The following is a 10,285-nucleotide window of genomic DNA, read 5'->3' on the forward strand; positions in this document are numbered from 1 at the left end:
AGTTGAGGCAATTATAGCATTATAACTTATGTGCAATCATCAGACAGTCTGAGAGAGAGTGTGTGTGTGAGAGAGAGAGAGTCAGACAGAGAAAGAAAGAAAGAAATAACATCCTTTAAACGTTGCATCAAACAGGCTTCCCAAAGAGTGGGGGAGATGAGCGGAGGCATGTAGTGTGTGATTATCCATCACATTAACAGCTATTTTCAACATTAGCATTTGGAACGTTTCTTTGATGCATGCTGCCATCAACTACAATGGCGAGACTTTTTTCCGCATGAAATAAGTTCTGTCCCATTCATTACAGCATGTGGCCGGGCTATATGTGCGCGCATGTGACAGTTTTCTGTCCTATTTCTCGTCTCTCCCCGGTTTCTGCTTCCCCCCAGCAGATGAAACGTTTGTGATGTTCAACAGAGCTGCACCGCTCCTGACCTGAAATCCCGCTGCGACGTCTCTCGCTGTGAGCTGAAATAAACCCACAATGTATCAGGCAATGCAATGCGCTTCCCTTTCAACTTCACATTACTCCAGCCTGACCGCTAACCAGGCTGAGATAAGGGCCGATCCAGACACTGATACTATCCACACACAAAAAGAAGAGCTACTGATATAACAGCAACATGTCTTAATTCACCACATAAACACCACAACGTTAACCATATCAATTGACATACACACACCATACAAACACAGACAGACATTCACATACATTTCGCACAAATTCAAGGATTAGGTCTGGGGTATGAGTCAGTCAGAGTATCAATTGGCTGGGCAGACTTCACAGTGAGCTAACCGTGACGAAAAGCTGCCCACCAGAAGTCATTTAAATGCTAATTTCACCAAAGACACTGGTCCACCTGATGCTACCATGAGAGGGATCTAAATTAATAGGGCTCACACATAGGCTTGTGCTAAGCTTTTCAGCAAAGAGAGAATTTTGGTCTTACCTTAACGCTGCCTCCTTTTAAAACCTACATTATTGATCCTGTGAGCAGCTGTTTTCAAGTCCACACATAATATCCTAAACCGTGCTGATCCGAGAGAAAGTGGACTGAGCTATTTTCAAAGCTCAGAAAAGTAGCCTGACAGTCAATGTCACCAAACAAAACCTAAATACAAAACAGGCTTTAGCCTCCATTTTTCCAAGTGGACGTCTCTCCACGGAAAACAAGCCAGCCAGAAATGACTGCTTAAACTGGCTTCAGTCATGGCTGACCTGTACTAAACTGTGGATGCCTAAGTTTAGACATACTCAATATTTAATATCACACCATTTATGTTAATCAACTGTAGAAGGCGAGGCACAAGAGAAAATGGCTGATATGGAGAGTAGTCAATGACACTGCCAGTGATGAACTATAGATGAGAGAGTGAGATTTCCACTTTCCCTTAGTGGAGATATTAATGAGGCTCCAAGAAGAACATACAGGGATAGAATGAGAGAAGGTGAAAGGCATGATCTATGACTCTCTTATAGCCTAGGCAAAGAAATAAGATTGGTCACCATTTTATGGCAGATAACGTGGCAAGAAACATTTGAAGACTACAAAAATAAGGAGGGCAGAAATTCCGCAAGCACATTTTGAAATGGGGAAAGAATCAGGCTATAAAAGATGGCAGGATAGATTTGCTGGCGGCTTGGAAGGAGGAAAGTGTTGAGAGTGAGTATACCTGCAGGCTGCAGCCAACTCGACTGTGAATTTAAATCAGTGCAGATGGGAGAGGGGAAGATGTTAATGGGAGATACTTGTAAGAAAATCACCCTCTCAAAGATATCAAGACACATTCGAAACATCTGTGCTTCTGGCTATGACCGTGAACTGGATAGTGAGAAGTGGGATGAAAGAGGCAAAGAAGTGTGTGTGTGTGTGTGTGTGTGTGTGTGGGGGGGGGGGGGGGTACAAGGAAGAGCTGAAGAGATGGAGGCCAGATAAGCTCCTAAAATAATACCCCAGCCTGAAATCACTCCCATCGTTCCGAGCAGCCCCACTCCGTGGAAAAAACCCCAATGAGCGATGAACTGGTTGATTTGCTGCTATTTTTTTGCATGGTCAACAAAACATAAAAGGAACTAGTGCAGAGAAGCTATCAGTCTGAGGCTGAGATGGCCTGTCACAGAAACACTGGGGAATTCAAAATAATAGACTCAGCTTTCTGCTCTGTGCAGCAATTGGCCACACCCTTGACATGCTTCACATTCCATCAACACCGCATTTTACTCAGACTACACCGATTCTTATAGGACTGTGACGACAAACGAGATACATCCAAACACATACATATACAAACTTCAAGGAAATGACTTTCTAGCTGCGAGTCCTATAACAAGGCAGCAGTCCTCATACTCTCTCATTGAGAGGTCCTCGCATTGACTTCTGAGGCACACCACGACTGCAATGTTTTCCCTTTTATTTCGCCTTCCTCCTCTGTCGATGATTAAAGCCATCCCATAATGATAATGCCCTTCATTAGCTCCATCAGGTGGGTTCAGCTGATCAAAAGCAGCCCTGATGAGGGAAGCCAGCTGTGGGGGGACATGAAAGCAGGGAGATGGTGCGGTGATGGGGTTCCCCACGAGCAGGATGGAGGAGTCCTCACAAGTTGCCATTTGCCATTTTATACTCCTCTCTAACAAGATGACATCGCCGCAGGAAACTGATTCATGTGACTCATAGCACTGAGCAGGGGCCTTCACTTCATCACGAGAGTAGAGATGCCTTTTAAGGATGATTGTTCTTTCAAACAGAAAAGCTCTGTGAACTAACAAGACTTATGTCTGACACAGTGCTTCAAATATCATCCGGCCTGTGACAAACTGTTAAAACTCCTTCAGTCATCTAGTATTTGTGTGTACAGTATGTGTGTGTGTGTGTGTGTGTGTGTGTGTGTGTGTGTGTGTGTGTGTGTGTGTGTGTGTGTGTGTGTGTGTGTGTGTGTGTGTGTGTGTGTGTGTGTGTGGATGAGTCATCAATAGGCTATACTGTATGCACTGAAGGTTGTTCAGGAGCTCATTTGTTTCTGGTGGAGCCAGGTGTGTTTGAACCTGCCACTATTGCTAATGTAATTAGTGTCTACACGGACCTGCTTGGTTGTTGCACCAAGTGAATCAGCAAGTTACAATGTAGAAGGATTTTGCTTGTATTAAAATTGGTATTATTGGTAAAACCATATCTTCAGTGTTGGAGCGAACATATAAGGAGCAAAATGTAACAGGATGAAGTTACAACACAGCAAACGCTCCACCGTAAACAAGTGAACTCCTGAACAGCCTTCCGTGCATATTGCCTTCATGCATGTTGCATGTACAGTATTAGCCTTTATGATACTGCTATTGATGTATAGTGACTGAGATGTGCTATTCATATCATTGCATTATTGATATAGGCCTAACAAGAGAATGCAATCAATGCTAATGTACTCCAGAAAAAACATTCATACATTTGCCAAATCATAATCACCATTACTGCTGTTGCAGCTATTTCTCAAGTTATAGTCAGCCACATACGACAGAATTCCATTCAATGTAAGCTTTTCTTTTTAATATGTAGACCAATATACAGTGAATAACAGACCTTGTCCTTGACACTGCAGTAATCATTTATTGGAATAGCAACACCCACATTCGTCACTGTCAGACCCCACCTTTTCCCCGAACTGAAAACAGCTCCATCAAAATTAGACGCATCTTCTAATCGTGCCCTCGCTCATTTCCGAGATGACCTCCTTTACGATACCGCTCTTTGTATATCACTTGTGACGGATGATTGCTAGTGTGAGCTATCACAGTGCCCCACTTCAGCCAAAACACCAGCACAGGGGATTAGCCTGCAATGCCAGTCTGCAATTATATCACTCAGGTGCATCATTTCTACTGAGAGAGAGAGAGAGAGAGAGAGAGAGAGAGAGATGAGAAATAGATAGAGGCATAGAGAGAGCGAGAGACTTGATTGTTTTCATGCTTATTACAATAAATTATCCCATCCATCCAATCCATCCGGAGATGTTGACTGGCTCGCTGTTGAGGTGGCTGAGATGGAGGCATTCACATTCATTGGCGCCTCCTCTGCCAAACCACCAGTGGTATTAATTATGAACGCTTATGCAAAGAGCCCTTATCAGACTGAGTAATTATCTTCATTTGTGGCCTCTTTGTGTTGCCGTATCTGCCAGCCAGGATCTCGTCTCAAGCCTTAATTAGTCATTATGCTAATTAATATGAACTCGTTTATCAATATCTTCACATGTTGGGACATGGATGTGCTCTAGCTTTGTCTATGAGCAATCCGAATTGCTTCCCCACGGCAAATTCTAAAATATTAACTTACAATTTTGGTAATCAGTACACTGTATAATTGTTTTACTCTATCCTACAATGTAATCACATCCATGTGGTTTAAACACAAAAAGATTATCTGCACATGTAAAATTGCATACATGCAAGGACATTATCGGCTGCATGAACATTTAAAGCAATTTCAAGCAAGTTCCACTTCGAAACAGAGAGTGTTACATCCTTTAGTCATATAACTAAAATGATGAATGATCACGCATGGGAAAAGTATTATTTTTTGTTCTTCCATGGCCTTCGAGGACTTACTTTGACCTCCAAAGCTACTCATAGATTTCACTGAAGATTTAATGGCTGTTTCAGTGCAAGAAACAAAGCGCAACATGACAAGAGAGACGAAGAGGAAAGCAAGACACAATGAGGAGAAGAGAGCGATGCAAGCCCACAGAAAACAGCAGAAGACTCTCAAAGGTAAGTTACCATGGTGACAGCCACATGGAAAGTCCCTCATGTCTCTCACCAGCAACAGAACGCCACTGCAATTCTTGTTCTAAGGGCTCATTATTCACGCTAAAACTCTGTATACTTCAGACAGTGTAGGTTTGGGCTGTATAGGACGTGCTAAAACACAATTAAAGTGCCATTAGCCTGAAGAGCTCTTGTCTATCCACTTACCACCACTGAGGGGCTTCTCACAGTTCTGATGCTAAGTCAGTTGTAGAGACCAAGAGCATAACTGAGTGGCCAAAAACTCTCACACTATCCCTGCTCGCTGCTCACAAACCAACAGCAGCCATTTGCAATGCACCCACACCTCTTCTGCTCTCACTTTCTCTCTCCCTCGTTCCTCTCGGTTCATAGGAGCCAGATGGCACTATACTGTATCTTGTTTCCTGCAGATGCACAGCTCCAGAGTAGCGGTTGTCTGATGGCGGTGGAGGAGTGCGGCAGCGAGACCTATACCTCCACACATCACTGGAATGGCTCTCAAAGAGAGGGAGGGAGGGAGGCAGCGCAGCGAGGCTGCTGGGCTGTGCCACTCACACTGTAGGTAATAAACACTGAGGGAACAACATCCCCGTTGTTTGCATCCCATTTGCCCTGTGCATAGTGTATGAGCATGGTATTTGTTCTGTGTGTGCGTGCGTGTGTGTGCGTGTGTGTGTGTGTGTGTGTGTGTGTGTGTGTGTGTGTGTGTGTGTGTGTGTGTGTGTGTGTGCGCGTGTGCGCGTGTATGTGTGTGTGTATGTGTGTGTGTGTGTGTGTGTGTGTGTGTGTTTGTGTGTGCATGCACAAATAAGTATACGGTTAGTCTTTCATACCAACATCCAATTAACTGCATAAAAACAAGCAGACCTGCCATTGCACCTCTTTGGCAGGATAATAAAAAAAACTCCAGTCTGATGACATCCAGGGGAATGACCTAGATCGGAGGAAACCAATTTCCTGAAAGGAGAAGGGAGGCTGAGCTGCTAAAAATCAATGTCCCTAACACGGGTGACGAATGGCAATGCACCTGCAATACAGCTACGGCTGACAGAGAAAGAAAGAGAAGAAAGTAAGACAGGGAGGGAGAGAGAGAGAGAGAGAGAGAGAAAAGAACAACAAGTTATTCCCTCTAAAACGTTCTACCTTGCCATACTGGGACGGGGGGCAGAAATAATGGAGAAACAGAAGGAAAGGAGAAGATGAGTGTATGAGTGTATGAGTGGACTCTGGTGGCCACACCAAACTGGCCTGGCCAATCCCAGCTGGAGGAGAGCCTACAGGCCCGTTCCACCTCCATCTGCGCTCGGCTGATAATCACACACAAGAAAGGGGCCTTACTGAGTCTAGCATCATGCCTGGAGGACAGATAGTAAAACACACACACACGCTCTCACACACACAACCAGACATACACACCCGTACACACACGCTCAGATTTGCATGAAATGGTCTCATTCAGAAGACAACCGAAAACAATTAGCCAGAAAGACTCTTGATTACAGTGCAAGAGTAAAACAAGAATCATCCTGCCTAACCTGTACAAGTGAGAGAGAGGGAGACAGAGACAGAGAGACAGAGAGAGAGAGAGAGAGAGAGAGAGGGGAGGGAGGCAGGTCTTAATATTCACAGGCACTTGATTATCCCAGTGCACTGATTGAATTCCCAATGTGCTGGAACACACAGCAAGCATCTGCGGAAGAGGAATTTCTAAACCTAATTACAATGTTCCTCCAAAGGATCTAAATGATCTATCCATCTTTCACGACACAAGCGAGCGTATGCCTGTGGGGGCATAAGAGGATGGCAGGCTAGACCACTATACTGTACAGTCTAAGCGGTGATCAACATTCCATTGAAATATCTCGACTTTCCCTTTATTTGACAGAGTTTGGCACACAAAGGCTACAATGCATGAACATGCTCCTTAGTGCAGTTGTATAGAAAGCAGTAGGAACTAGAACTGCTATTAGTCATTAAACAAACTTGGATACATAATCTTTGCAACACAATACAAATGGAACAGGATGTGACATAACCAGTATTCTACAGTAGGAAAAGCTGGAGGTTCTAGCTATATAGATTATAGACTTCTGTAATAATGTAAACAGACATTATCAAATGGCATCATTAAATTCTAATACCTTTAACACACATACTGGCCGTTACTCTGGAGACATTGTCTGTGTTCGAAATGTTCAATCGTTCACTATGTACTGTAGCTCTAAGAGGAGCTTTAACCGTTAAGTAGATTTGCACTGATCTATGGAATCATTGCTATGCTATTTAGCAACTAAAAGTCTGCTCAACAGTGATTATAGAGGAATCATTTGACTGCCGTAATGATTTGAAACTCTTGGCAAATGTTTCCTCGCTTTATATTGCTTACCTCTGCAACAGCAGGAGTCCATTCTGATTATGCTCTGACATTTGGTTTCTGTCTTAATGCATAACAGGCCTGGAATGTTTTTCTTTAAAAAGCCAAACAATAATTGCTCATTTCATGCTTATTACATCTCAGCTAACAAACCTTATTTCTTTATCTCCTCGCTGACAAAAAAAACATGAGCTGCCCCACCACTTTGTCAAAGAGAGAGGATTATTACGACTGCCAATCTTGGGTCAAATCAATTACCACCAATGGTAGCAGACTGCACACAAACTTTTAATAGCTCTCAAATGTTATGCAGATAGCTCTCTCGTGGAAAATGAGAATCACCTCTCAGGCTTAATTAAAGTCCTTATCTGTCTCTCCTCATTCACTGATCATAATTAGCATCTAAGGGGAAAAAACTGGGCTCTTTACACAGGAAGCTCAGGTTCAGCCACCTCGGGCTAGTCATGGGAAACAATCACACGCACATACACCCTGTGTGTATTTGTGTGTGTGTGTGTGTGTGTGTGTGTGTGTGTGTGTGTTTGAGAGAGAGAAAGAGGGGGGGGGGGGTACTTTTACATGTGTGTAAAGCTAAATGACTTCCTCCCGCTAATCTTCTCTGTCACATAATCTCAGCCTTCATCAACACACACACACACACACACACACACACACACACACACACACACACACACACACACACACACACACACACACACACACACACACACACACACACACACACACACACACACACACACACACACTCCTGTGTGCTCCCTGAGCAAAACTGTTTCATCTTGACATTTTGCGCAGATCAATATGGCTTTTTCTTCAGGACCTGGCTCCTATTGATTGCCATTAAAGTCTAATTAATGTGGAGAGGTGGCCGGTAACCCTCAGATGGGAAGCATAAAAGCATTCCTGTCCCTGTGCCACTCCCAAGACACTACATGCACAGACACACAGACACACACACATACACACACACACACACAGAGTAAACACAGGCCCAACCTTTTCTGAACCCCCCCCCCCCCCCAAGGAGCAGACAATAGCAAGAGCAAGTGTATGATCATCACAAAGTGCCAAGCCCTGTCCAAACCAGACCAGACCATATACAACTGTATGCTGAAATACTGATCTAGAAGAAACACATCTCCAAATCTTTGACATTAAATTCTGCACAAAAGCTTCATATTTCATGCCACCATATCTCTGGCATACCTACAACCATCCTTTGTTGAGTGGGAGAAATGCTGTGTGGCCACTGTGTCAGTCAGAATACATATCTTGAGGGAAAGACAGAATCATCAGTGCTTTTTTGTTTTGTTTTGTTAGCGTTAGCGTACCCTGTTTGTAATTCCTCAGACTGAATTGCGGTGGGAAAGCGGCAACCGGTGACCACCACCCTGATACCGGCGGCCTCTCTCCCTCCTCTCCCTCTCTCTCTACATTCTCTCACACTCTCCAGCAGCCTCCTGACAGACACGTGCCCAATCTGCATATGCAAATGAGCCGCGCTCACCGCTGCCTTAATTAGGACAGGTTGCCGTGGCGATAGGGCTGCAATTGTTGGTTGTGATTTGTTGGTGTTCCAAGGTGAGGCTTATTAATCCCCTGCCCTCATGAAAACTTGTCACCTCCACAAAGGCAATAAAAACCAGTGAATCGACTGCTAATTTGCCCGTGTTACTATGTGGCATTAGCCACAATCCTGCGTATGGTAATTGCTCTGATGTATGGTCCTCTGAGAGTATATATTTGCTTGTTTGTGTGTGTGTGTGTGTGTGTGTGTGTGTGTGTGTGTGTGTGTTTAAAATGCATGTACACGTGCTCCCTCAACACCTCATCTCTACCAGGAAAACAGCGGAGGCGTAATTCATCCTTGGGCCTTTCACGTTCCCATTCCACAGTGAGAGAGAGGAAAAACACACAGCAACAGGGAGCAGGGAAGGGAGAAAACACAAACACACAGAGTACTGGGCCCTGACCCGAAAGTCCCTATCTGCCTGGCGCTCCCGGACATCGAGCAGCCGCAATTATCTCCAGTCAAGGACCTTGAGAAGGAACCCAATGTCTACATGAGCAGATGAAACACTGTCCCAACACAACGGCATGCTATTACCAGTCCGAGCTTCGGAGCGTGGCCCACCGTGACCAGCATACACCACACGCCCCACACACACACACACACGCACAAACCCCACCAGCGGGCCCTGCTCTGGGTCACGGACAACCAATCAATTATACGGTAATAACAGCGACAGCTTAATAAGCCAGAGAGCCCATGATGAGAGGAAGGGGGGGGGAGTGTGTGTGGAGGGGGCAGAGGAGACCATGAGGTGCTACTCCAACGGAGTGGGACAGGGCGCCCAGTTAATAAGGGCTGCCTTAATTAAAGGGGCTGCTCTACTCCGCCAGCCAGCAGCCCAGGCAGCCAGGCACGACTGTTCAAAGATGCTGCAGCAGGGGTTATTGTCATGAGGGCTAATTAAAGTGTGGGGTGGTGGTGATATGGTGGGGTGGGTGTGTGTGTGGGGGGGGGGGGGGGGGGGCTTAGGGGGAGCATCTGTGGGGGTGCCAAAAGCCACTCCTGTGGCCTCTCACCTGCTGGAGCTCGCCAGGGGGGCAGCCAGAGCGCACCTGATCCCCCGACCGCGCCAACTGTGCCTCGGCTGGAAAGGGCACCGAGCGAGCGGCTGGCACAACAACAGTGTGAGAGGGGCAGCGTGTCACATGACTAGCCAGGTGCGCTAGAGAGAAGAAACCATTTGATGGCGCAGTGCTGTGATTTGGAAGGTGTAGTGCCGTGAAAATGCATTTGAAGGTACAGCAGATCTTTGATTAATAAATTCACGGTAAGAGCCAGTCCAACAGTTGCTCCGTTTGTTTTTGCCAGGCATGGTCCAATCAAAACTCAACTCCCCTTAAGCTTACATGTACTGTACCTTACACTGACAAGATTTGGGAAAGATTCTTGAAAGATTGTAGTCTTTTAACTAATGCCCCTCATTCAAGCTTTACTCAAAAGACTACAATCTTTCCAAATCCAAAACCATACCCACCCTACATCCTGCCAGCACACCAAGACGTTCAACCTGTTATGAGGCTCTGATGTTAGTCATTTC

General features: G+C 45.2%; 1 protein-coding gene across 2 annotated transcripts in view; it reads right to left on the minus strand.

Moving 5' to 3' along the window:
• Positions 1-10,285, minus strand: part of rab6ba (RAB6B, member RAS oncogene family a) — an 85,243-nt gene that overhangs the window by 46,936 nt on the left and 28,022 nt on the right. The window lies entirely within an intron of this gene.

The sequence above is a fragment of the Sardina pilchardus genome, chromosome 15, assembly GCF_963854185.1.
Source record: "Sardina pilchardus chromosome 15, fSarPil1.1, whole genome shotgun sequence".
NCBI classification, from domain to species: Eukaryota; Metazoa; Chordata; class Actinopteri; order Clupeiformes; family Clupeidae; genus Sardina; species Sardina pilchardus.